The sequence below is a fragment of the Phascolarctos cinereus genome, unplaced genomic scaffold (genome assembly GCF_003287225.1).
Source record: "Phascolarctos cinereus isolate Bilbo 61053 unplaced genomic scaffold, phaCin_HiC Scaffold_4;HRSCAF=312, whole genome shotgun sequence".
NCBI classification, from domain to species: Eukaryota; Metazoa; Chordata; class Mammalia; order Diprotodontia; family Phascolarctidae; genus Phascolarctos; species Phascolarctos cinereus.
Genome location: NW_027555847.1, coordinates 177292112 through 177317914, shown reverse-complemented (window position 1 = coordinate 177317914; position 25803 = coordinate 177292112). Strand labels below are relative to the sequence as shown.

Below are 25803 nucleotides of genomic sequence, written 5' to 3'. Positions count from 1 at the left end.
CCATGGTTGAACTTTCACTTTAGGAACATCACTTTGGCAGTTATATGGAGGATAGGTTGGAGAGGGGAAAGATTTAAGGCAGGCAGACCCATTACAAGATTATTAAAATAGCCCAAGTAGGAATGATAAGGCAGATGGGTAGAGAAGGGGAGAGATGCAAGAAAGTTTGTAGAACTATAAATGCCAAAATTTGGCCATCAATTAGATTACAGGGTGAGAGGGAGTGATGAATCAAGGACAATGACTCGGTTGTGAACCCAGGTAGCTGAAAAGATGGTGGTGTCTTTGACAAATAGGTAAGTTCAGAAGCAGGGTGTGTTTTGGGGGAAAGATAATGAGTTCTGACTTTTATGTTACAAGTTTGAGATGCCAATGAGACTTCCAATTTTAAATGTTTGACAGGTCCTTGGAGTTATGCATGACTGGAACTAAACAGAGAAGATAGGGCTGATTATATAGACTTCAGAGATATCTGGATAGAGATGACAACTAAACCTATGGGATCAAATGAAATCATCAAGTGAGAGAGTGTAGAAAGAGAAAAGAAGAGGTTAGAAGGTATGAAATGGAAGATTAGCAAGCTAAGGAGACTGAGAAGGAATCAAACAGGTAGGAAGAGAACCAAGAGAGAGCAGTGCCATGACAATCCAAAAAGAAGAGGATCTGGGAGGCAGGTAGGTGGCACAGTGGATAGAGCTCTGGCCTTGAAGTCAGAAGGACCTGAGTTCAAATCTGGTCTCAGACATACAACACACAACACATACTAGCTGTGTGACCTTGGGCAAGTCATTTAACCCCAATTGCCTAGAAAAAAGCAAAAAAAAAAAAAAGAAAAGGAGAGGAGAGGAGAGGAGAGGATCTGGGAGGAGAGAGGTAAACTACGAAGAAGTCTTAAAATGTTGAGGATACCTTTATTACCCTGGTATTAATAAAAAGGACTAATATTCTTCTTATGAGCAAATCATGTTATATCAAGCTTTCATAGAATCATAAACTTAGAACTGGAAGGGACCTTAGAAATTATCTACTGTAATTCAACTTCCTCATTTTGCAGACAAGGAAACTGAGATCCCGTGAGATTGCTCAACATCACACATGGTAAAAGTGGGGTTTGATCCTGGCTCTTCTGTCTCCCAATACTTTTCTCATGACTCTGTGAGACATATAAATCTAGAACATAATAAGCTGTGTTATAACAGGACTCTGCCACCTTCACATATTTAATCTATCCCACATAACAGAGAACTAGTATAGCTACTATAAGAACAGGATTTCCCCAGGGAGTTGCAAGTTCACTTCCTAGAAAATGATTTTGGAAGTTTGACGTCATGGGTATTTGCTTTACAATGAAAATCACTGTGCAGAATGTTGTGTTTAAAATCATGCCATAGAACTTGAGAGTGCCAAGGCATTCATACAAATGCCAAGTGAAATGTCATCCTTTCTTCCTCTGTCCTCCCCCCACCCCCTTTTTCTTTGCCATAGATACTGCTTACATCTCCCAAAAGTAGTTGATTGCATTGCAAAACCATGCCTGCTTTCTGGGCAGCATTACTAGAGTCCCTATGCAGAAGGGGAAGCCAGATAAATGGGAGAAAGATTTTAAGGATAATACTTACAGAAATCTAGTGCAAAGCCTCTAACATGGGCTCTGAAGCATTGGAACAAATTCATAGGCACAAAAGATCATGCATTGAGTGCTTGGAAGGGAACTTTACTACAAGCCCTTCATTTTACAGACAAGGAAACTGAGGCCCTTTGGACTGATTTTCAGCAGTTGGAGCTCTTGTACTTGTGATTTGGTAGTCATCTGTCCTATCACCGGGGCTGATGCAATCAAGTGAAAGTGCTGGAAAGCTACCACTGCAATCAGCTGGATCAAATTTCAAGGGAAGTATAGTATTTAATTGTTGTGTGTGTGTGTGTGTGTGTGTGTGTGTGTGTGTGTGTGTTTTTTTCTTTTTTTTTAACAGGAAGAAGTAGTTTAGAACAGAACTGGAGAGGGTGCTTGTCTTAAGGGAGATTCTATGGTGCTGTTACATAGTGTCACTCAAATTTGTCACTATGACTTTTTCAACATGTGAAGAAAAGAAAGATCAGTCATGTCCTCTGCCCTCAATCCTTTTTTCCCCCTAATTTCAACTTTTACAGGAAATGTTCCAAACTAAGAGTTCTTAACTTTTTGTGTCATAGAGACCTTTGGCAGTCTGGTAAAACCTTTGTACCCTTTCTCATAATAATGTTTAAAATGCACAAAATAAAATATATAGAATTATAAAGAAAACCAATTATACTGAAATACAATCATCAAGATTATTTTTAAGCAAATTCATTGACCCTAGGTTAAGAACTTTTGCTTTGAACCAACTCCGAGGCTAGTACTTCATCATGTAAATGTCAAACCAGATTAGACATATTTAACATAAAAAATAAGCTGTGGCTGTCAAAGGTGACTGCCTATCTATAATTTAATTACAACATATCATAGTGATAGAGGGCTGAGTAGGTTCAAATTCTGTCTCTGACACCAACTAACTTTATTACCATGGATGGGCACATCATTTAACCCTGAAGTCCCTCTGCAACTTTAGATTACAGAGGGGTTGTTGGTCTGTATTAGTATACGGAATTTCCATACTGAAATTATAGAATTAGAGACTCAAAGCTAGACCCTGGTAGCCATCTAATCCAACTCCCTCATTTTGCAGCTGAGAAAAGTGAGGTTCCTAGGATTACATAGGTAGGATTTGAACATTGGTCTTTTGACTCCAAAGCCACTTGTTTGTTTGTTTTTCCATTGTACCATATTGTCTCCCAGTTCCTGGAACTAATGAATTCACAGATCTGGACCACCACCAATCCCCTCCCCAAATCTAATTAATTGTAATATGCCCTTCATTGAGCAATGTTGTGATTGAAGCTTACCCAGCATGCCCCTCCACAACAACCTAGAAAATATAACAGACAGAATCCTGATCAGGAAAGCCAAGAAAAAGTCAGAGGGAGCCATTTTTTTTTCCAGCCCAGGGCAACTTCAGAAGCTAGAGAGGTCTGTGGACACTGGTGTGGGGACTGACCAGGATGGCAGTGCAGCAGCAGGGAGCATTCTGGCACCTAAGAATCATAATGGGGCTGCAACTGAATTCCAAGGTAAGAAAGAAGCACCATGGTAGAAAGCAGTGGGAGCAGGAATGGGTGATAGGTGGGATCTCTGTCACCCATTTTCCAGTTCCAGTTCACAATTCAAGTGTGGAAAAGAGCATTTGTGAGAGTGGCCCAAGCTATGCAAGGAGAAAGCAACAGGTTTCAAAGTTATCTGTGTGACTGAGTTCACTGACCATCAAGCTGGAAAGGCTTTGAGAATTGGCCTGGTTACAATCTATTGCTGGAAAACCAACCTAGCTGAGCTCAGAGAAACTCATCACCCTTTAGTGGTGAAAATTGGTCAATACGTGATCTTTCTAACCCCCCTGAAAATCACTTAATTGTCTATGAAAGCTGCAATATGTGTCTATTGCAGGAGCAACCACACCAGAAAATCATAGACATCTTGAAATATTGAAGCAGTACTAATAATTACTCTGGGTGGTTGGGATGATGATAACCAATGGTGGAGATAATATGGAGCTGCCCTAATAACTGATTTTTCTTTTAACCAAACAGAATTATTCTTAGTCTGAAAAGGATAGAAGTAAAAATAGACAAGAGTTCTTACTAGCTGTGTGACCCTGGGCAAGTTACTTAACCCCAATTGCCTAAAAAAAAAAAAATAGACAAGAGTTGGTCCTCAAAATAAAAAGATGAGAAAAGCACCCAACTGCCCTTATGAACTCACTAGGTCCAGATGAATTAATTCCTTGAGTACTAGAAGAACTGGCATCAGTGAGTCTCTGTTGATTATCTCTTAAAAATTGTAAAGAAGTCTCAAATATGGCGATTTTTTTTAAATGGGAGGGGAGAAGAAAATAGAATCTGCAAACTATATGCCAGTGAATTTGACATCAGTTCCTGGTAAAATTCTGGAATATATTAAAAGGCTGGTTAGTGAACATCTAGAAATGGAAGCAGTGATAAAAAAAAAAAACCCAATATGGATTCATCAAAAATGGCATGCTAGTCTAGGCATTTTTTTTTTTTGGTGAGGGCAATTGGGGTTAAGTGACTTACCCAGAGTCACACAGCTAGTAAATATTATGTGTCTGAGGCCACATTTGACCTCAGGGCCTCCTGACTCCATGGCTGGTGCTCTATCCACTGTGCCACCTAGCTGCCCCAAGGCATTTCTTTCTTAATAGGATTTCTAGATAAGGAGAATATTGTAGATATAGTTTACTCTTTTTTTATTATTTGATGAAGAATCTTATGCTATTCTTTTGGAAAAGATACATAAAGAGATACATTTAATTAGGTAGAATTGAAACTTTTTAAATGGTCCAGACCAAAGAGTAATAACAAATGGTATCATTTCAACTTGTAAGCAAATACCTACTATATCCCAGGGATCCTCACTTGCTTCTTTGCTGGGGGTTTTTTCTCAATGATTTGAATAAAGCCATTTTTTCAAATATGCAGATGACACAAACCTGTAAAGACATACAACAACAGAGAAAAATAAAACAAGTACCCAAAATAATAGATAGGCTAGAATATTAAACTGAATCAATTAAGATAAAATCTAATAGGGATAAATATAGATTCTTACCCTTAGAGTCAAGAAAACAATTTCACAAGGAGAAGATGGGTAGACAGATATTTATCTGGGGAGGAGGCAGTTCTTGGGAGGGAAAAGTGGATTGCAAGTTTAATGTGAGTCAACAGGGTGATATGACAACCAGGAAAGCTAAGGCAATCTTAGGCTTTCATTAAGAGAGGTATAATGTCTAGAACTAGGGAAGTGATAGTTATTCTGGACCCTACCCTGGACAGACTACATCTGGACTACCAAGTTTAGTTTTTGATGCTACATTTTAAGAAAGACGTTGACAAGCTAGATCCTATCCAGAGGAAGGCAAATCAAAAAGGCGAAGGGTTTCATGTTCATGCCACATGAAGACCGGTTGGAAGATATGGGGCGGTTGTGCCTGGTGAAGAGCAGGTTTAGCAACAACATTCTATTTGAAGGGTTGTCACATGGTAGAGGCATTAGTTTTGCTTGGCCCTTGAGAAGAGAAGGGGATGGGGGTAATAGGTAGAAACTGCAGAGGCAAATTTAGTCTTGACTTGAGGAAATGTTTGCTTAACAATCAGAGTTGTCTAAAAACGAATTTGACTTCCTTCAGATGCAGTGAATTCCCCTTCACCAGAGCTCTGCCAGCAGAAGCTGAATGACCACTTCTCAAATTCAGTGTAGAGGTATGGGCTAGATCAGATGAGCCTGGAGGTCCCTTCCAATTCTGAAATTCTATTATTCTATATAGTACTATATATTTCACAGATAAATTTAGATAGAGTTCTCATTTGAGACTGAATGATCACTAGTCAGGTATATTGTCGAAGGGGATTCCTACTCAAGGACAAGTTGAACTGAGAGAACAGCATATGGGAAGTGAACTGATTCTAGAGTTAGAGGACCTTTCTTTCAAATCCGGTGCCTGACCTGTCTGACCTTGGCCAAGTCATTTAATCTCCCTTGGCCTTGGTTTCTTCACTTGTAAAATAAAGAAGATGGATTAAATGACTCCTGAGGTCTCTTTTAGCTCTAGATTTATGATCCTATGGACCTCTTAGGTCCCTTCCAATTTTTTTTTTTTGCCAAACTCTAGGTTAATTTATTTTGCTTTATCAACAATCACCTCCATAAGCCCTTGAGTTCCACATTTCTCTCCCCCTCCCTCTCCACCCCCCTCCCCCAAGACGGCAAGCAATCCAATACAGGCTACACATACACACTCCCACCAAACACAACCTCATACCAGTGATGTTGCAAGCAAGAATCAGAACCAATAGGAGGAACCACCAGGAAGATGAAACAAAACACAACAGAAGAGAAAAAAAGCAAATTGTATGCTTCAATCTGCATTCAAACTCCATAGTGCCTTCCTGGATGTGGACAGCACCCTCCATCACAAGGCCCCCAGAGATGTCCCAGATCCCTGCATTGATGAGAAGGGCCAAGTCCACCAACATCAGCCATCCCACAACGTGGCCACCACCGTATACAATGCTGTCCTGGCTCAGCTCATTCCACCCAGCACCAGACTGAGGCCAGCTTCTTTATCTTGAGCAGGATGTGTTGAACCTGGGTGATGCTTCCAGGCAAAGGTTGCCCTAGGGCCCTAAGCCATTGCCAGGGGGCCCACACTGTAGTTTCTGACCCTCCCCCCTCCTTCCTTTCCCAGGTAGGGGAGGGCAAAATCAAAGGTGAGGGGTAAAGGGTGAAACTCTCTTCTCCTATGAGAGGGGTTAACAAGATACCTTCTTGACTCAAGGGAAGGGAGTGACCAGGTTGTACAGGTGTTTCAAAACTCCTTAGTGATCAATCACAAAACCTCCAGAACCTGCCAAGATATTTTTAGCTATTCTAACTTTCCCTGTAAGCTCCATGAAGGAAGATTTAGAGGTGCAGAAGGAAGGGAGTAAGTAAGCCTCAGGGAACCAAAAAGCAACTGCAGTTTTCCCCAATTCCCTAGCCCCAAGAGAATTAACAGAATTGAACATACACTTCCAGATAGGGCATCCATCCTTGTCCTCTGTGCTGCAGAAGGTGTACCCAGGTCCATGGCCTTGAATCAACCCAGTGGACCAAGAGCCTGAGAGCATCAGGCCGGGTGCTAGACAGCCTCATAACTGTCTGCCAGAAAAGTACCTCCATGGGCAGCTAGGTGGCACAGTGGATAGAGCTCTGGCCTTGGAGTCAGGAGGATCTGTGTTCAAATCCGGCCTCAGACCCTTGACACTTACTAGCTGCGTGACCCTAGGCAAGTCACTTAACCCTAATTGCCTAAAAAAAGAGAAAAAAAAGGAAAAAAAAACAGAAAAGCACCTCCAAACCTTGGTGCTTGGACAGCAACCCCAACTGCAGGGCAAGAAAGGAGGGGAGGGGTGAGGCTTACATACCTTCTAGTCTTGGCTGGAGAAGAACTTGGGATTAGGCAGTTTCCCCCTACAGACCACCAAAATGATGCAGTTTAGGGGTTCAGGGGCCCTGGGACCCCAAAATCACAACACATGGGTTCTGTCCAAAAGAATTTGACCCAAGCCTTCTTTCAGCCAAAGACAAGGTTTATTAGAACAACAGTCATATTGGGCAGACTCTTAAGGAGTCCGAATGTTAGTGAGCTGTTAGCTAGATTTTAGGAATCTCAGCCATGGCTAGATTTTAAGAATCTAAGCCTCCCTTCCAATTTTTGAGATTCTGTAATTCTCATAACAACCTTATGAGATAGCTAGTACAAAAATTATGACCCCCATTTTATAACTAACTTGGAAAGATTGAACAGCTTTCTCAAAGTCACAGCTCATAATTGGCATTGCCAGGGCTCAAACCTAAGTAATCTAAATTCAAATCCATGGCTCTTTCTACTACGTAACACTTTCTACCAATGACTCAATAACAAACAGAGTACAGTATGGGTTCCCAACTTTGCTTTAAAGAAAATAATTAATTTCCTAAGGTCATCTAAGGAGAAGAAAAAGGGGAGATGGCTCAGGGCTTGGGGCATAGGGTTTGGAGTGTTTACAAGGAAGCACACAAACAGTGGGAGATGTGTAAATGTTGTTAAAAGCCTCCCTCAGAATAATGGAGAGGATATACTCATCTCTGTTAGAAATCTAAGTAAACCACAGAGAAGGAAGCCTTATAGAGAGTGGGACATGGTCAGGGCAACCAGCTTGGACATCTACCAGGTGAATCCTAGTCTACCAGGCTCTGCCATGGCAACCACCTTTGAAATCTATCACAATAAATCCTAACCTACTGGTTGGAGACCTGAAGAATTAAATTAGAAAAAGCTAAAAAGCATTTTTAGGAAACTAACAGAATGTGGCACCAAAGTAGCCTTAAATTCCAGACCAAACTAAATGTCTATAGAGAAATGGTGCTTTTTAGCTTCCCATATAGCCCCAAAACAAGAATCTGCCATACCAGGTTCTCTTATAGCCAACTATAAATCCTACTAAACATGAAGGGGCAAATTAAGATCACCAAGCCAACAAATCCACAAGCATTTATTAAGCACTGACAGAGACTCTTCCTTCTGAAAATCATACCTTCAGTGGGGGCTTAAGTACTCAGAGCCCAGGAAAGCAAGAGTCAAAAAGGGAATTTCTGTCCTCCCAGGAGGGACTCCTTTTTGACAGAGAACTGTCACTAGACAGGTGCTAAGCACTGAGGACACAAGTAGAAGCAAAAAGAAAGGCAGTTCCTGCCCTCAAGAAGCTTACATCCTAATGGAGGAAGACAATATGTAAAAGAGAGCTCCAAAAAATGAAGGATGGCTGGTCTTGGCTTTTCCTCGAAATGGAGGTTCTGAGAAAAATTCACTCACGGGATAAGGGGGCCACAGGGAGAGAGGGAGAAGACAGCTGATGCATGATGGGAAAGTCCAAAGAGTGAAGCATGGATTGTCTGGGCACTTCCCAATATGCTATTACAAAATCAACAACTGAATGGTCTCAGGTGTGAAATGGTCACACAGAAACATCAGAACAAGGAGTTCAAACAGCTACAGCCAAAGGCCCGAAACTGGGAACAGAGATTGTCAGGCAATCAATTCGGTAATACTCCTTGCTTCTCAACTTCCTATTTCAATATAAAATATAAAATATAAGCTCCTTGAGAGAGGGAATGGGTTGTTTTTTGTTTTGTTTTGTTTGTTTTTGTAATTTTGTCTTCATTTGATCTAGCACAGTAACTTGCACAGAGCAATCACTAAATGTTTGCTGAATTGAATTGAATTGACTCAATACTATTTTCCTGTTTGTGAATCTCAATTCCAATAACCAGTTTCCCTTTCATATCAGTTTCTGGGACCTGGGTGGTCCACAAAAATCTTATCACCCATCTGGCCTGGGTTGTTTTGTTTTGTTTGCATTACCTCTCATTCTCAACCAGACCTTGACTCCTTAGGCCCCTGTAGAGATTAGCTCCACAGGTGAGTAAATTAGGGCTTTTCATTATATCAATGAGAATAAGGGCTCCCTGAGTTTTAGGAAATCAAAAATGAGGAGACTTGACCAGTTTTTCCTCTCCCTTTCAGTTCCTTCATTTGGTGGTAACTCTGTACGCTAGAGAGGAGAAAAAGAAACCCATGGACAAAACTTACATATACAAAGGGAATTTATTAAAGGATAGCTTTTATAACCGGATGGAGATAGAAGTGAGATTCTATGGGCCTCCAAATTGGTGTTCAAATTGGAGAGGGCAGCTCCAAAAATAGCTACCTGGCTTTCCCTATTTGCATAAGAAAATTCCTATCCAGGGGCAGCTAGTTGGCAGAGAAGATGGAGCACCAGCCCTGAAGTCAGGAGGACCTGAGTTCAAACCCGGCCTCAGACCAAACACCTGACACTTACTAGGTGTGTGATCCTGGGCAAGTCACTTAACCCCAATCGCCTAAAAACAAAAATCCTATCTGAATGTGTGTTAGGAATGTTCCTTCCTTTTTTGGTTCCAAGCTGGTGTTTGGGGAGGATCATGGTATTATCTCTTATCTCTATTTCTAACTCTATTCTTTGGGAATCCTTAAGCACAGTAACCTGTTAATAATAATAATAACTAGCATTTACATAGTACCTACTATGTGCCAGGCACTGTGCTAAGCACTTTATAAATATTATCTCATTTGATCCTCACAGCAACCCCTGGGATATAGGTGCTATTATTATCCCTATTTTACAGTTGAGAAAATTGAGGGAAACAAAAGTAAGTGCCTGAGGCCAAATTTTGACTCAGGTCTTCCTGACTCTGAGCAGCTAAGTGGTGCAATGGATAGAGTGCCACGATTGGAGTCAGGAAGACTCATCTTCCTGAGTTCAAATCTGGCCTTAGATACTTACTAGCTATGTGACCAAAATTAGCACACACATTGCAAGTCACTTAACCCTGTTGGCTTCAGTTTCCTCATCTGTAAAATGAGCTGGAGAAGGAAATGGTGAACCACTTTAACATCTCTGCCAAGAAAACCCCGAATAGGGTCACAAAGAGTCGGATGCAATTGGAACTGAACAACAACAAAAAAAAAACTTCCTCACTTCATGTCAAGTGCTCTACAAACTGCCCCACCTGGCTTCCTTTGATTTGAGGAGACCAAGATTATGAAAGTGGAATGTTTCCTTTTTTATACAAGATAAACTAATAATTAACTGTCATTCACTCCTTTTGGTAGGCATACAAGTTTGTTGACTAGATTAATTTTGATTGGGAAACCTACTCCAGCTTCATGGCGATCCCCTTCACTGTGACCACTGCAGAAAAAGGTGTATCCAGCTCTGACTTCGATAAGTAGGCCTTCATTTGCCAGCCTTGTTTCACTCAGGGCTGCTATTTTGATGTGATACCTGCTGAATTCTCTCCCAACAAGGTTTTCTCTATGATGTCAGGTGCTACGGTGTTGACTGAATTCAGATAAATACTTTATCTATAAGGTTATTATTGGGAAAAGAGGAGGAGACTTCCATGGCTGGCGGAAGCACATAGCAAGAGACAATTAATTAATTCTTCATGGGATTCATGCCAATTATCTGACAAGTGCCAGGAGAATGGCCTTGAGTTGTTCTTTATTTTTCTTCTGTTTTTATACTTTCAGCTTTGTTGACGTGTTTTGTTTTTACATTGCAAGCATTTACAGATTACTCCTATTTACAGATTACTTTGCGAGAGTTCTCTTGTGATAAAATAACAGTTAAGTAAAACTAATAATACAGTGGCCTCATCTGAAAGTGCAGGCCACATTCCATATTTGTAGCACTTCCCATACTCCCTTCTATTTTTAAAAATTAACAAAAATCCATTTGTTTCTCCCTTCCACCCCTACCCCCATCGTACTGGGGAAAAAAAGGAAAGAAAATGTTTTTCCTGTAATTGCTTGTTATCCTTCATTTTCAAAGAGGATCAAAATGACATCACTATCTGACAGTCAAGTTACAGTGTGTGTCTGACTGTGGCTGATCTGACCAGTACAAGCTCAGAATGTTCTATCACAGGTCAGGCACAAATAGTCCATGAGAACATTTGGGGTGGATTCTCTAAAGTTGCCCATCTTGCATTTGTTTTGAGCTACTTCCATTCTACTTTGCTCACAGAGCACAGCACCTTCTTTGATTCAGGTGTGTCACCTGCGGTCCTTTGCCTGAGTCTCCCAGGTCACCCAATCAATTCCAAAGAGACTTTGAGAGTGTCCTTGCACCACATCTTCTGACCATCATGTGAGTGCTTGCTTTGTATGAGTTCTTCATAGAATAGTCTTTTAGGCCAGTATGTGTTTGGCATTTGAACAACATGGGCAGCCCATCAGAGTTGTGCTATCTGTAGTAGAGTTGCAATGCTTGACAGTTTAGCTCAAGAAAGGTCCTCAGTGTCTAGTACGTTATCTTGGCAGGCAATCTTTCAAAATCTCCCTAAGACAATTCAAATGGAAGCTTTTTGGTTTCCTGGCATGACACTGGTAGACTGTCCAGGTTTCCCAGGAATACAACAATGAGGTCGACACAATAGTTCTTAGACCTTTAGTTTGGTAGTCAGTTTAATAACCCCTTTTCTCCCACTTTCCTTCAGAGCCTCCCAAACACTGAGCTAATTCTGGTAATGTGTGCATCAACCTCATTATCAGGGTAATGTGTACATCCCTGGAAATTATACTGCCAAGGTAAATAAACTTATCCACAGTATTCAAAACTTCTCCATTTGCTGTAATTGATGATTCCACATATGGATGGTGTGGTGCTGGCTGGTGGAGCACCTGTGTTTTCTTCGTGTTAATTGTTAGGCCAAAATTAGCATAAGCAGCAGAGAATTGCTTCACACTTTGTTGTATCTCAGCTTCAGAGGCTGCATTGAGTGCACAGTCATCTGCAGACTAGGTGGCAGCTAGGTGGCGCAGTGGATGGAGCACCGGCCCTGAAGTCAGGAGGACCTGAGTTCAAATCCGGCCTCAGACCAAACACTTAACACATACTAGCTGTGTGACCCTGGGCATGTCACTTAACCCCAACTGCCTAAAAAAAAACCCCAAAAACCAAAAAGTCATATACCAACTCGCTCACCACTTTAGTCTTGGCTTGTACTCTTTTCAAGTTAAACAATTTACCATCAGTGAGGTAGCTGACCTCGATGCCTTGTTTGTCCTTATTGAAGGGGTCTGACAACATTACTGAAAACACCATGTTAAAAAGCATAGGAGCAAGCACACAGCCTTGCTTCACTCTATTGGTGTCTGGGAAAGCTCGAGCACATCATCCGTCATCCAGAACCGGGGCAAACATGCAGTCATGAAATTGACGTAAAATAATGATAAACTTCTCCAAATTTTGACATAATTATCCACAACCCTCATGACTGACAGTACCAAAGGCCCAGTGGCAATTGCACTGCCATGAGTCTGAATCATTCACTCCTTTTGGGAGGCATACAAGCTTGTTGACCAGATTAGTTTTGATTGGGAAACCGATGCCAGCTTCATGGCACTCCCCTTCACTGTGACCACTGCAGAAAAACGTGTACCCAGCTCTGACTTTGGTAAGCAGGCCTTCATTTGCCAGCCTTGTTTCACTCAGGGCTGCTATTTGGATGTGATACCTGCTGAGTTCTCTTTCAACAAGAGCTGCTCATCTTTCAGGTCTACTACATTTCGTGTCATCCATAAATATGTGCGCATTCCAGGTACCAATCTTTACAGAAGTTTTTGTACATTTTTTGCATTTGGACCACAGATAAAATCCCTGCCTGCAACAGTAAACAGGCCAGGGTTGGGTGGGCAGAAAATTTGTAGGGCACTTTTTCTAGCTCCTTCCTCACACCAGGAAATGAACAGTATGGTCCTTCAAAGCTGCTCAGATACCCAGGGATCCACCCAATCCCACTGCTGCTTCCAGTGAGAAGATGACTCTATGGCCTGGGCCACTCATGCGCAGAGATGTGATTATAGCTCCCAGTGTATTAGCACCTACTGCTTCATCATTTGCCTGTCACCACAAGACTTCGAGAGAGGTAAAAAATGGTAAAATGGTATGGGTGATATCTTTTGATTTGTATATAAATTGGATTTAAATGAGGCAAATTTGCACAAGTCGTTGGCCTCACTCTCTGTTCCAGAGTCATCACAGTCCAGTGACAGGACAGAGTCAATATGACTGGTGATGGCTCAGGATGCAGTGGATGACCTTGGTGTCTTTGATGTCTAACCAAGCTCTAAATGCTCTATGGCTCCTGCGTCAGCCACCTTCATTCCCATTGGAACAAATTGTTCTCATCCACCCATTCCACCAGGGGAAGTCTTCACATGCTTGGGATAGACACCCCCCTAATTCTCTGAAAGGTTTCAGACCCTTCAATTACCCTCAATGTGGTTTAACCCATCTGCCAAAACAGTTTATTGGGGCATGACTGCTGTGCATGCCACAGCTTCTTGGAGCCACAGGCGAGAGTTGGGTGCATCAGATGGACACCAAAAGTGGAAAGGAGCCCTGAAAAAGGCTCAACAGCTCTCACACCAGAGGTCCTAGTCTTCCCTGAATACACCCTATACCCCAGATTTCTTGTGATAAATATGCACAGTCAAGCAAAACAAATTTCTCTAATGACTGTCTCCCCCCCCCAAAAAAACATATACATAGGTGTATATATACAGATATACACACATACATATACACATATAAATATATATGAACACATAATATAGGTATATATACCTGCATACATATATACCCACATAATATATGTATATACATACATATCTATACATATTATATATAATATTACATAGAGTATATCATACTATATAATGATCATTGTATGGATCATAGTTCTTACAGTTTTCTGAACCAATTTTTTTACAGTATTATTATAAAATTTTTCATATCATTCTTCATCAGCTTATAAAAGTCTTCAACATTGCTCATTTTTAATAATATAGCAGTTATAGTATAAATTGTTCTTCTGGTGTGGCCTATGTGTATAAACATGAGCAGTACATCAATGAAGCCCCACTCTCATTGATCCATAAGGTCACTTAAAGGTATCTCCTCCCACAGTGCACATCACATCTCAGACTATTCATACCTTTTCATACTGTGAGATCCCATAAATCCTCCACTGGAGGATCTTCCTCAAAAGTCTTTCTCTGTGCCCCATCATGGCACAGAGGTGACCCAAGGTTCTCTAAGGTTTTGCCACCAGAGCATAAGCTATGTAAAGGTCTACCAAGACAGTATGGACCCAGTGGCAGACTGTGTCTACTTTCTGAGGACCAGTACAGCTAAGTATAGAAAAGATCACCCCCAATAGATTGGGTGGTAGATGATGAGTCATGTTGTTATGGCAACCCTGTTCTCAAGAATCTTTTAAAAAGTTTGATTTGGTTAGTTCATGGGGAGGCTGTTCTGTTGTTCTCCAGATTAATTACTCTTCCAAATCTCAGTCACCCACTGAAAGGTTAGGTCACACTCACTTGGTGCCAGGGACATTGTGTGCACTCAATAAATAATCACTTGATTGACTGGGTGACAAGCTTTCTAGGGCTACTACATTAGGTTTATTATACTTCAGAAAGACGGCGCCAGGATCTTTAGATTTGAAGTCCAAGGTCCTGACTCATATTATTCATGCCTGGACTCTATTTAAAATTTCTGACATAAAGGGTGGGGTGGATCCACAGCTAAAGGGGATTGAAGCATAGCTTTACAAAAATTTATTTCAAGAGGGACAGAAATGTTGCCAACTTGATCTTTTAGAAGCTGAGATTCTGAATTACGTATTCAGATAGAGTAATGTGATTATGTACTAGATATGTTCTATATAATAATAGCTAACATTTATATAGCATTTACTAGTTACCAGGCAGCAGGTGGCACACTGGATGTAGAATGCCGGCGCCTCATCTTCCTGAGTTCAAATATAGCCTCAGACACTAGCTATGTGACCCTGGGCAAGGCACTTACCCCTGCTTGCCTTGGTTTCCTCATCTGTAAAGCTGGAGAAGGAAATGGCAAATGAGTGTCTTTGCCAAAAAAAAATCTGAAATGAGGTCACCAAGAGTCAAACATGACTGGAAAATGACTGAACAACAACAAGGCAGTGTATTTAACACTTTACGATTATTATCACATTTCATCCCCACAACAACCATGGGAGGTAGGTGCTATTATTACCCTCATTTTACATAGCAGGAAAGTGATGCAGACAGAGGTTAAATGACTTTCCCAGGGTCACACAGCTCATACTTGTCTGAAGCCAGACAGATCTTCCTGACTACAGGCACTCTATCTATCATGCCACCTACAAGCCTACCATCTGAATCACATCTATGAGATGTCTATGAAAAATGAAAATTCTCCTTAGCTAACATATTTTCTATAATTACATCTAGAGTCCCACACTTTCCCTCCAAATTCCAGTATGCTAATGAAAAACTTGAAAAAATTGAAAAAATCAGCAGGTTTAAGGGTTGGGGGCTTGTTGTTGTTAATTTAATTTGGCTCTTAAGAGAGCCCAATCTTATTTCATGCATCATGGTGTATACTTAAGTATATGAAACTAGTTAAAACACAAAACTGAGCAAAACTACAAACTTATAATCCAGTGCATCACTAAATCACTATGTATTACACCATCATATCACTAAAGTTGAATTGATTACTGATTTGTATCTGCTTTCTTGCATAAGGAATTAGTGGAGAGGACGACATTTTTTAACAACCTCAAGGAAAGGATGCTACATGGATGAATTTGTTGCTCTAAGAGTTCTTCCTCACTTCCTGCTCCATTTTAGCGTCAAGATCAAAACAAAAAATACACAGTTAGATAAATGATTTTTGACATATTTGTCACAATGTACCAATTTTTTTCCAGAGTGTATACTTGAGAGTGGGTAAGGAAAGACAATGGTTGTATCTATCACTCTATAAACATATGTAATATTAAAGAATGATGCCATTGTGGAGTAGTGGAAAGGGTTCTGGATCTGGGTAGTCAGGGGGGTCTGGGTCCAGATCCTTTGTTGTTGTTGTTGTTGTTGAGTCTTTCAGTCATGTCTGATTCTTTGTGATCTCATGGACCATAATTTGCCAGGCCCTTCTATCCTCCACTATCTCTTGAACTCTGTCCAAGTCCATGTTTGTTGTTTCCATGAAACTATCTATCCATTTGATCCTCTGCTGTCCCCTTTTCCTTTAACTTTCAATCTTCCCAACATCATTGTCTTTTCCAATGAGTCTTGTCTTCTCATTTTGTGGCCAAAGTATTTAAGCTTCAGCTTTAGTATTTGACCTTCCAGTGAATAGCTTGAATTAATTTCTTTAAGTATTGACTAATTTGATCTCCTTGCTGCCCAAGGGACTCTTAAGAGTCTTCTCCAACACAATTTGAAATCATTGATTCTGTGGTGCTCAGCTTTCCTTATAGTCCAACTCTCACAACATACATTACTTACTAGAATAACCATAGCTTTGACTGTTCAGATCTTTGCTGGCAAGGTGATGTCTCTGCTTTTTAGTATGCTGTACATATTTGCCAAAGCAAATCCTAGCTTTGCTATTTACTACTTGTGTTGCTTTGGGCAAGCTAGTTCTTTCTCCTCTCTGGGACTCAGTTTGGGCCATGAACTCATGACTCTTGGAAATAATCAGTAGATGTTTTTCAAACCATGAAGAAATTCAGGAAAGATGAAACTATCTGGAGGGATCTTTCAACATCAATAAGTTGAACTAAGGGAGGTCACAATGGAACAAAATTGATGGTCTTTTGATAAAAAGTAACCACATCATGAACACCAAAGAAATCTTGTCTGTGAAGATATAGATATAGATGTCTGTGAAGATAGATATAGATATAGATATAGATATAGATATAGATATAGATATAGATATAGATATAGATATAGATATAGATATAGATATAGATATAGATATAGATAATACAGTGATATGGAAAGTATTACATACCCTAAACTTTTCTTCCTCCTTCCCTTCCTACACTTATGAAGCATCTATTTGCCAAATAATATGCTTTTCCTTGGTGACACTCACAAAAATTGAAAATGAATGTGACAAGTCACAAAGTCTTTCCTGATAACTGAATCAATAATAGTCTCTGTCTCTCTCTCACAGACACATACACACACAGCCTCAAATAACCCTTTATACATCTCTTACCCATTTCTCTAGTGTTATAACTACTCATATACTAAAACTACCTGTGTGAGCTCCAAGGGGATAAGGAATCTGTCTTATCAACAATGTGGAAATACATCATGGGATCACAAGTAACTTAAGACAAGTAATCCCAAAAGAAGAAATGCCATCCCACCTCCGAATGTCATCTCCAGGCTAAAATTATCCACAGTTCCTTCAAGTAATCTTTCTATCTCCTCTGGGTACTCCATCAATGTCCTTCCTAAGATGTGATGCCAGAACAGGACATAATACTCTACGTGTGCTCTGATCAGGACAGAATATAATGGTTCTATCACTTTGATCATTCTAAACTTCTATTAATTCAGCTTAAGATCACATTAAATTGAATTAATCAACCAAAAATCAAATAGAATATTAATAAGTCCCCACTACTATGGAAGAAGTTTTCTGGGAAATTCCTCCCAGGGTCCTGTTCTCATCTATATTCTCACTCCCTAGAAATAAGTTACATGCTTAGGAATGTCTCTCAACTCAGACCACAAGGACATCATATGTCATGCTCAAAAGCTATGGAAAAATACAACTCAACACCATACATGTAGGTTTTCAATGGTAATTCAACTTTCCTCTCCTAGTCCCCAAACAATGGAAGGCATACTTTCAAACTATTTTTTTTCTGTTCTCCATCATTCTATATTTTTATAGTCTATCTTCCTTTGGATCCAAGGACCTAGAATCCCCTCCATCCAGCCTTGATGACTCTGGTTTTCCAGTACCAGAATGCCATGGGGTCTGTAAGTGATTCTCCAACTCATTTCTCTGTTATTAATTTCATTTCTAAAGTAGGCTGACAAGTTTGGGATATTGTAAACAAAGTACTAAGCCAGAAAGAAAAGATACATCTTTTAAAAATATGTTTTTATTTTTCCCTAATTACATGTTAAAACAACTTTTAACATTTGTTTTATTTTTAAGTTTTGATTTCCAAATCCTATCCCTGTCTTCCTCCCACCCTCCCCTATCCCCAGAGATGACAAGCAATCAGATATCAGTTAACATATGCAATCATGTAAAACATTTCCATATCAGTCATTTTATATAAGAAGATTTGAATAAAAAAAGAAATGAAAAGGAAAGAAAAGAAAAGAAAAGAAAGAAAAAATAGCATGCTTCAGTCTGTATTCAGATAATACCAGTACTTTCTCTGGAGGCAGATAGTATGCTTCATCATTAGTCCTTTGGGATTGTCTTGGATCATTGTATTGCTGAGAACAGCTAAGTCATTCACGTTCTTCATCATACAATATTGCTGTTCCTGTGTACAACGATCTCCTGGTTCTGCTCACTTCACTTTGTATCAGTGCACGTAAGTCTAGATTTTTCTGAGATCATCCTGCTTGTCATTTCTTATAGCAGAGTAGTATTCCATCACAATCATGTACCACCACTTGTTTAGTCATTCCCACACTGATGGGCATTCCTTTAATTTCCACTTCTTAGCCACCACAGAAACAGATGCTAAAATATTTTTATACAAATAGGTCCTAGAAAAGACATATCTATATGGCATCTTGATAGAAGGAATCAAGTTATTGCATCTAATGGGGGAACCTGCCATTAAGGACCAAGTCCTGGGAGGATGTGTTTGATTAGCCTGCTTCTGGAAGCTCATGATGACACAGGATGGAGAGGACTGCCTCCCCACTTCAGACAATGCACAGGTATTCTCTATTTCCAGTCTATTTGCTTCCTAGTAAAGAAAAAGGTTTTTAGTTGGTTATTGAGCTGGAACTTGAGTACATACAAATGTCCCCAGTGGAGAAACTTTCTCCCTTTCCTTCATGCTGATCACAAGGTATGGAAAGGAGGTGGGGAGTGGATAGAGAAATAAGGCCCTGTAACAAAGGAAAAAAAGATGAAAATAGAGGACGACTTCTATCCCAGGCACAGGCTTGCCTAGAAGTCTGTGCACTCACTGGATGGAGGGTGGGCAGGAAATCCCCACCACTGAACCCCTAGAGACCTTTCTGAGAGATGTCCTCTTGCCCTCCAGGAAGGAAGGAGAGTGAGCTACTACATTGAGGAAAAGGAATAGTGGTATGCTAGTAAATGTTTAATAACCAGCTCTCTTAAAAAAAATACGTGACACACTTAAGTTTAATCTTCATAATTAACATTTTATACATCACTTTCTTAAGTCTAGACAATCAACAAAAGAATAAATCAAGCTCTGATTTATAGCCTTTGCTGATTTCTGAGGTGTAAATGCACTGAAAATTTAAGAATTGACTCTTAGGAACTATTAAGAGCTGGTTCAAACACACCCCTACTATTCTTCACTATGAGTAAGTAGACTAGAAATAATTAGAGAATATCTGTAGGTATGCTCTAAAGCGAAAAGTCAGGTTTCTCCAATCCATATCATCTCAAATTTCCAGCAGCAGGAATATCACCAAATTCAAGCTCCCAGGACTTTACATGTGAAAATATATCCTTTTAAATTACAAAGATTGCCATTGTGACCTGGTTTCTGTTACCAACTGATCACCTATGTTAACACTGAACACCATGTTAATGGTGCCCCATTTCTGAAAAATCAAAGTTAATGAGAAAACCTTCATTACTTAGAGTTAATATAAGACTATTGTATGCACGCATGTCTATGCCTATATATACTCACATATGTATGTTTATTTGCACTAATGTAACCCATCTGCCAGCACCGCTATGTCCTGTGTTTATGCAGATTGGGTCTAATATTGGAAATTTCTCCCCCAAATCATTCTGTCTCTGGCTCATACACCATCCACCCAAGAGTTTAATCTGAGAAAATATCAGCATACAGCTCATGTCTAGGTCTCCACAGATGTTGGTATAAGGGTTCCCCCAGATCTCATATAAACACTAAATATAACAATAGTAATAGATTTATTTCACCCTAGAGAAAATACAGAAAACTTAAAGGACTCACAGGAACTCATAAACAAATGTAGAAAATACACAAAGGGCTCACAATAGCTCATAAACAATCAATACAATTCTCCTTCTCTGGTGGGTCCTACTTTTCTGCAGAATCACAAAATCTTCCAATTTATCAATATAACATAATTTAAATTTCCCTTTCCCAAGAAAGGAAACCCATTTTGGGGTTGCTAGGCAGGTAACCTCCTTCCCCTGAAAAACTCAGAACAGAGAGTGAAGTCTGGGTCTCTTGCTCTCCCATGTCGTGATTCTGTTCCTTTGATGCTCCTCAATCTGTGATGTGGTATATGAATAGGGGTACACAGATAATCTTCTTCTCTTTCCAAGAGGTACATGGTTCATAAATTTCCCTTTTATGATTAGAAGAACAGATCCTCAAAGTCTTGGACCTGAGATTATTCATGAAGGTACCAGTAAAGCTGGCATTACTCAAGAAATTTACCTTCTCTGGCTTGCAAGCCAGATTCTGGGAGCATGTCACCTAGGGAATCCCCTTTCCCCATTACTCCTATAAATAAGGGAGTTGAGGTTTAGGAACTGTAACATACAGGAACTCCTCTCTTGGGCACATGGGTAAGCTATATGTCTTGACTCATAACTCTGCTATATGTCTTGACAAATCCACTATTGACCATTGTCCCAGAGAGGAAGAATCATATTGATTTGTTCTACTTTCAGAATCTCTCCAGAAGAAATTCAGGAGGGAAACAGTTGAAAATAGGAATTGAGTCTTTGAGGAAGGCCCTTTTTATAGGATAACACAAAGGGATGGTTCCTTTGACAAGAGTCCATGCCAACCAATTTATCTTGATGGTAAATACTGTCAGTGAAACCCCATCCTTTAGGAGGCGACAAGTAACAGGCTAAATTATTAATTCATCCTGAGGACAACCCCAGTTACTGAGTCTTAATCAAATGTCTTTAGTCTTCTCAACAAGGTGCCAATGGGCATGTCCATCTTCATTTTTATCATCTGTAAAATGTGAAAAATAATACATTGAAGTAGTATGTGCTGCTGCTGATTATAAAAGCCTTCTATAACTTGGCCCTTTCCTACCTTTCCAGTCTTCTTACACATTGCTGTTCCTCAGACACTCTAGTTCCCAACTCTGGACATTTGCACCAGCTATGCCCCTTGTCTGAAACTCTACCTCCTGGCTTCCCTGGCTTTCTTAAGTCTCAGCTAATGTGCCAGTTTCTGAAAGAAGCCTTTCCCAGTCCTCAATCTTAGTGCCTTCCTTCTGTTAATTATCTTCAATTTATCCTGTATATATACATATGTACATATATATATATATATATATATATATATATATATATATAAATTTACACATAATTGTTCTCATATATCTATTATGTACTTACTATCCATTCGACTAAGATCCATGAGAGCAGGGACCGTCTTTTTCCTTTCTTTTTTTTAATCACCATTGCTTAGCATAGTACCTGGCATATAGTAGGTGCTTAATAAATGTTAGTTGATGACTGACAAGGATGTCACTGCCTTGTTTCATCATAGATGACTGAAGGCTCTGACTTCTCACTGATTTTCCTGTATAACTTACCTGACATCTCTTGACGGCAGGGATTGTACTTCATCTTTGTATTTTCCCTTCCACAACACTGTTCCCATCCCCCTCCCTGCTCCATTGCTTAACACAGTGCCTGCCTTGCACAAAACCATTTATTCACCAGAAAGGTATAGAATTGTTAAGTGGGATTACTGTCCCCTTTTCAATTAGTTTGTCAGACTCAAAATCCATTGTAGTCACCAAAGGGAGTTTTGAATCCCTGACAAGTTAAAAATCTTCTGTTTAGGAGTTTATGGTGTAAGGCTGGAAAGGACTTCATAGATCATCTACCATCTCTCTTCATTTTACAGATGAGAAAAACAAGTTTCCCCACAGTTATACAAGATAAAACTGGGGTTTAAACTCGGGTTCTTTAACTCTAAACACAATCCCCTTTTAGCTTTGCCACACTAGCTCTGATGGTTTTGAAACTTTCCTGTATAATTTATAAGCAAAAATCCTACATTTTTAGGGGAGGTTTTTGTTTGTTTGTTTTTGTTTTTTGAGAAAGGAGAAAGAGAAGGGACAATCAGTGACTCTGGGACTGGACTTGAGATTTCATTGAGACAAGGAACTCAATGGTTAAGGAAACTCTCTAACAATGCAAGTTGGCACCTTCTCAGCAGCTGCTAATCTAGCAGCCTAGAGCACTGGTGGCTAGGTGGTACAATGGATAGAGCACCAGGCCTAGAGGTGGGAGGACCTGAGTTCAAATCTGGTCTCAGACACTTACTAGCTGTGTGTCCCTGGACAGGTCACTTAATCCTGTTTGCCTCCATTTCCTCGTCTGTAAAATGAGCTAGAGAAGGAAATGGAAAACCACTCCAGTATCTTTGCCAAGAAAACCCTAAATAAGGTCACGAAAAGTCTGAAATAACTGAACAACAGAAAGAACAATAGGTCAAATGCCCAGGGTCAAAAAGCCAGTATGTGTCCATTTATATCACCTTGCTGAATATGTGAACTCTCAGAAGCGGGTTATGGTTTTTCACTTGGCTCTGTCAAGAGGCAGTGGCTGTTCCTGTCATGGTCATAGTCAGAGAAGGCTGAGATTATAAAATTCATACATCACAGAGATTTCAGAAACAATTTAGTTGCTGCCTACAATGAAAATGGGAAAGTGCCAACCCTACCCACCCTACACACATGCTACCCAACACTACCCAAAGTTGCCTGGTTCTCTCTATGCTGCCCCAGGATGTTGAAACATTCCTTGGGGAAAATAGATTCAATGTTCCAGACAAACTGGACAATTCTGTTTCATGTTCTTGTCCTGCCCTGTCTTGTTTCATTGCTTTTGCTTATTTGTTCCTGAGCTTTGGCTGACACCATCCCTCATGCTTGGAATGGATTTCTCCTCCAATTATTTCCATCTATTAAACTCTTTCCTTTCTTTTAAGGTATAACTTGGGTAATTTCCTCTATTCATCTTTTCCTGAAACTGCCCCTCCTCAGATGAAAGTAATTCCTTCCTCAGATTTCTCATAGCACTTTGCCTATGGCTTCTGAGTATCTTTATGATAAAAAAAAAAAATCAACCCCAAATGCAAAGCCCTTCACAGTCTGAATCATTCCCCTTCTCACACTTTGCACTCCAGTCAAACTAGCCTATTTACTATTCCTCTCATTCAGTATTCTATCTCCTACATTTGCCAAATGTACATTTGCCAAAGCAGTCCCCAGTGCCTGAAATGTACTCTTCATACCTACTTCTTAGAATATCTAGCTTCTTTTCAGCTTTTCTCCCAAGCTCAGTAAGCTGCTTCAGCTGCATCCCTGAAACAAGATGGCAAAGGTTGGAGTCAATGGATTTGGTCATAGTGGGTGCCTAGTGACCAAGGCTGCATTCACCTAAGGTGGAGTAAACATCATGGCCACCAGCAACCCCTTCATTGACCTCAACTACATGGTTTATATGTTTCAATATGATGCCACCCATGGCAAGTTCAAGGGCACTGTCAAGGCTGAAAATGGAAAGCTGGTGATCGATGGAAAATCCATTACCATCTTCCAGGAGCAAGATCCCACCAATATTAAATGGGGAGATGCTAGAGCCGTATGTTATTAAGTCCGCTGGAGTCCTTACCACCATGGAAAAAGCTGGTACTCACTTGAAAGGTGAGCCCAAGAGGGTCATCATCTCTGCCCCTTCTGCTGATGCCCCAATGTTCATGATGGGAATGAACCATGAGAAATATGATAATTCCCTTAAGATTTTCAGTAATGCCTCCTGCACTACCAACTGCTTGGCCACTTTGACAAAGGTCATTCATGACAACCTTGGCATTGTAGAAGGACTCATACTAGAGTCCATGCCATTAATGCTACCCAGAAGACAGTAGATGGCCCCTCTAGTAAGCTGTGGCATGATAGGCGTAGTGTTGCCCAAAACATCACCCAAACTTCCACTGGTGCTGCTAAGGCTATAGGCAAGGTCATACCTGAGCTGAATGGGAAACTCACAGGCATGGTCTTCTGTGTTCCTACTCCCAATATATTTGTTGTGGATCTGACCTGCCACCTGGAGAAACCTGCAAAATATGATGATATCAAGAAAGTGATAAAGCAAGCATCAGAGGGACCCTTGAAGGGCATAATGGGCTACATAGAGGACCAGGTTGTATCCTGTGAATTAAACACCAACACCTACTCTTCTACCTTTGATGGTGGTGCTGGTATTGCCCTCAATGATCATTTTGTCAAGCTCCTGGTATGACAATGAGTATGGTTATAGCAACTGTGTAGGAAATCTCATGGTCTACATGGCCTCCAAGGAGTAAATGGAAAACCATGGACCTTCATCCACAGCCAAAAAAAGGAGATCCGCCACTGAGAAACCTACATTCCTAACCTATGTTCCTATATGGAGGAATCCTGTGTTCCATTCATATCCTTGTCCCAAAGCACCCCAGTAGTCGGGGAGAGAAGCCTAGAGTCCTATATTGTGTACCATCAATAAAGTCACCACTTTCAGCGCAAAAAAAGAAATATCTAGCTTCTTTCATGGCTCAGCTTGAGTGCCTGCTGCCTCCCACCTGGAAGCCCTTCCCATCCCCCCATATCCACCCCTACCAATTGTTAGTACTCCATCCTCCTCAAGTTATCTTGTATTTACTTAAATGCTCACAGGTATCCCCTACTATCATATAAGTTCCTTAAGGGCAGGAACTGCTTTATTTTTGTCTTCCAGTCCCAAGCCCGGGCACATAGTGGTTGGAAGATCTTGTTGAATTGAATTGCCTAGACTTTTTTTGCGCCATATTCATTTGGGCACAGCTCTTTCCTCCTATTACAATAAATTCCTTCAGATAGCACTGTATACTGGATCTATCTGTGTATCCACAGCCCTAACCACAGGCTCTCCCATACACAACAGGTATTTGATAAATGTTTATTAAATTGTTGAAATGATAACATATCCCTATGATCATCTTTGTGGCTGGCAATAGCTGGAATCCTACGTTTACTTCAATCTGACCAAGGTATATCTTTATACATCTACATATAGAGATGATATATAGCTATAAATACAGATAATGAAATAAAGATACATATAAATGGTATACATGTAGATATTCTGAGCTGCAAGCACCAAAAGGGAGTTATTCTTGATGGATATTTTTACTTTCCTTACTATCTTCCCACAGGTAGACTTTTTTTTTCCTAAGCAAAAGGATAACTATCTCTAGCCTGATTAGCTGCCCCAGGTATCTTCTTTTCCTGTAGCAAGACCATGTAATGACTCCAGTCCAGTGAATATTCCTAATTGCTCTACAAATTAATTAGAAAGTCCAGGTGGGACTCAGGAGGATAGTTACTAGAAAGATTTTCAAGTTGTACTTTTTTTTTGGACCAAGGCCCAAGGTAGGACACCAATTACAGTTAACGAACCATGCATTAGCTGTCAAAAGAGGTAGCAAAGCAGAGGGGAACATGTGTTTTGTCCCAGTTCTGCCATTAATAA

General features: G+C 40.3%; 1 long non-coding RNA gene and 1 pseudogene across 2 annotated transcripts in view; one reads left to right on the top strand and one right to left on the bottom strand.

Annotated features, from left to right (window-relative positions):
- LOC110218799 (uncharacterized) overlaps window positions 1-23626 on the bottom strand; it is a 54663-nt gene extending 31037 nt beyond the window's left edge. The window contains exons 1-2 of one of the 2 annotated variants that reach the window (XR_013486006.1): window positions 23550-23626; window positions 4490-4583 (exon numbers count right to left, since the gene is read on the bottom strand). This is a non-coding gene — a long non-coding RNA (uncharacterized LOC110218799). Of the gene's footprint in view, window positions 1-4489; window positions 4584-21633; window positions 21689-23549 lie in introns of those variants that run through there. The other variant, XR_002327411.2, reaches the window with a different exon arrangement.
- Window positions 23626-24812, top strand: LOC110218797 (glyceraldehyde-3-phosphate dehydrogenase pseudogene; annotated as a pseudogene).
- Window positions 24813-25803: the final 991 nt, after the last annotated feature.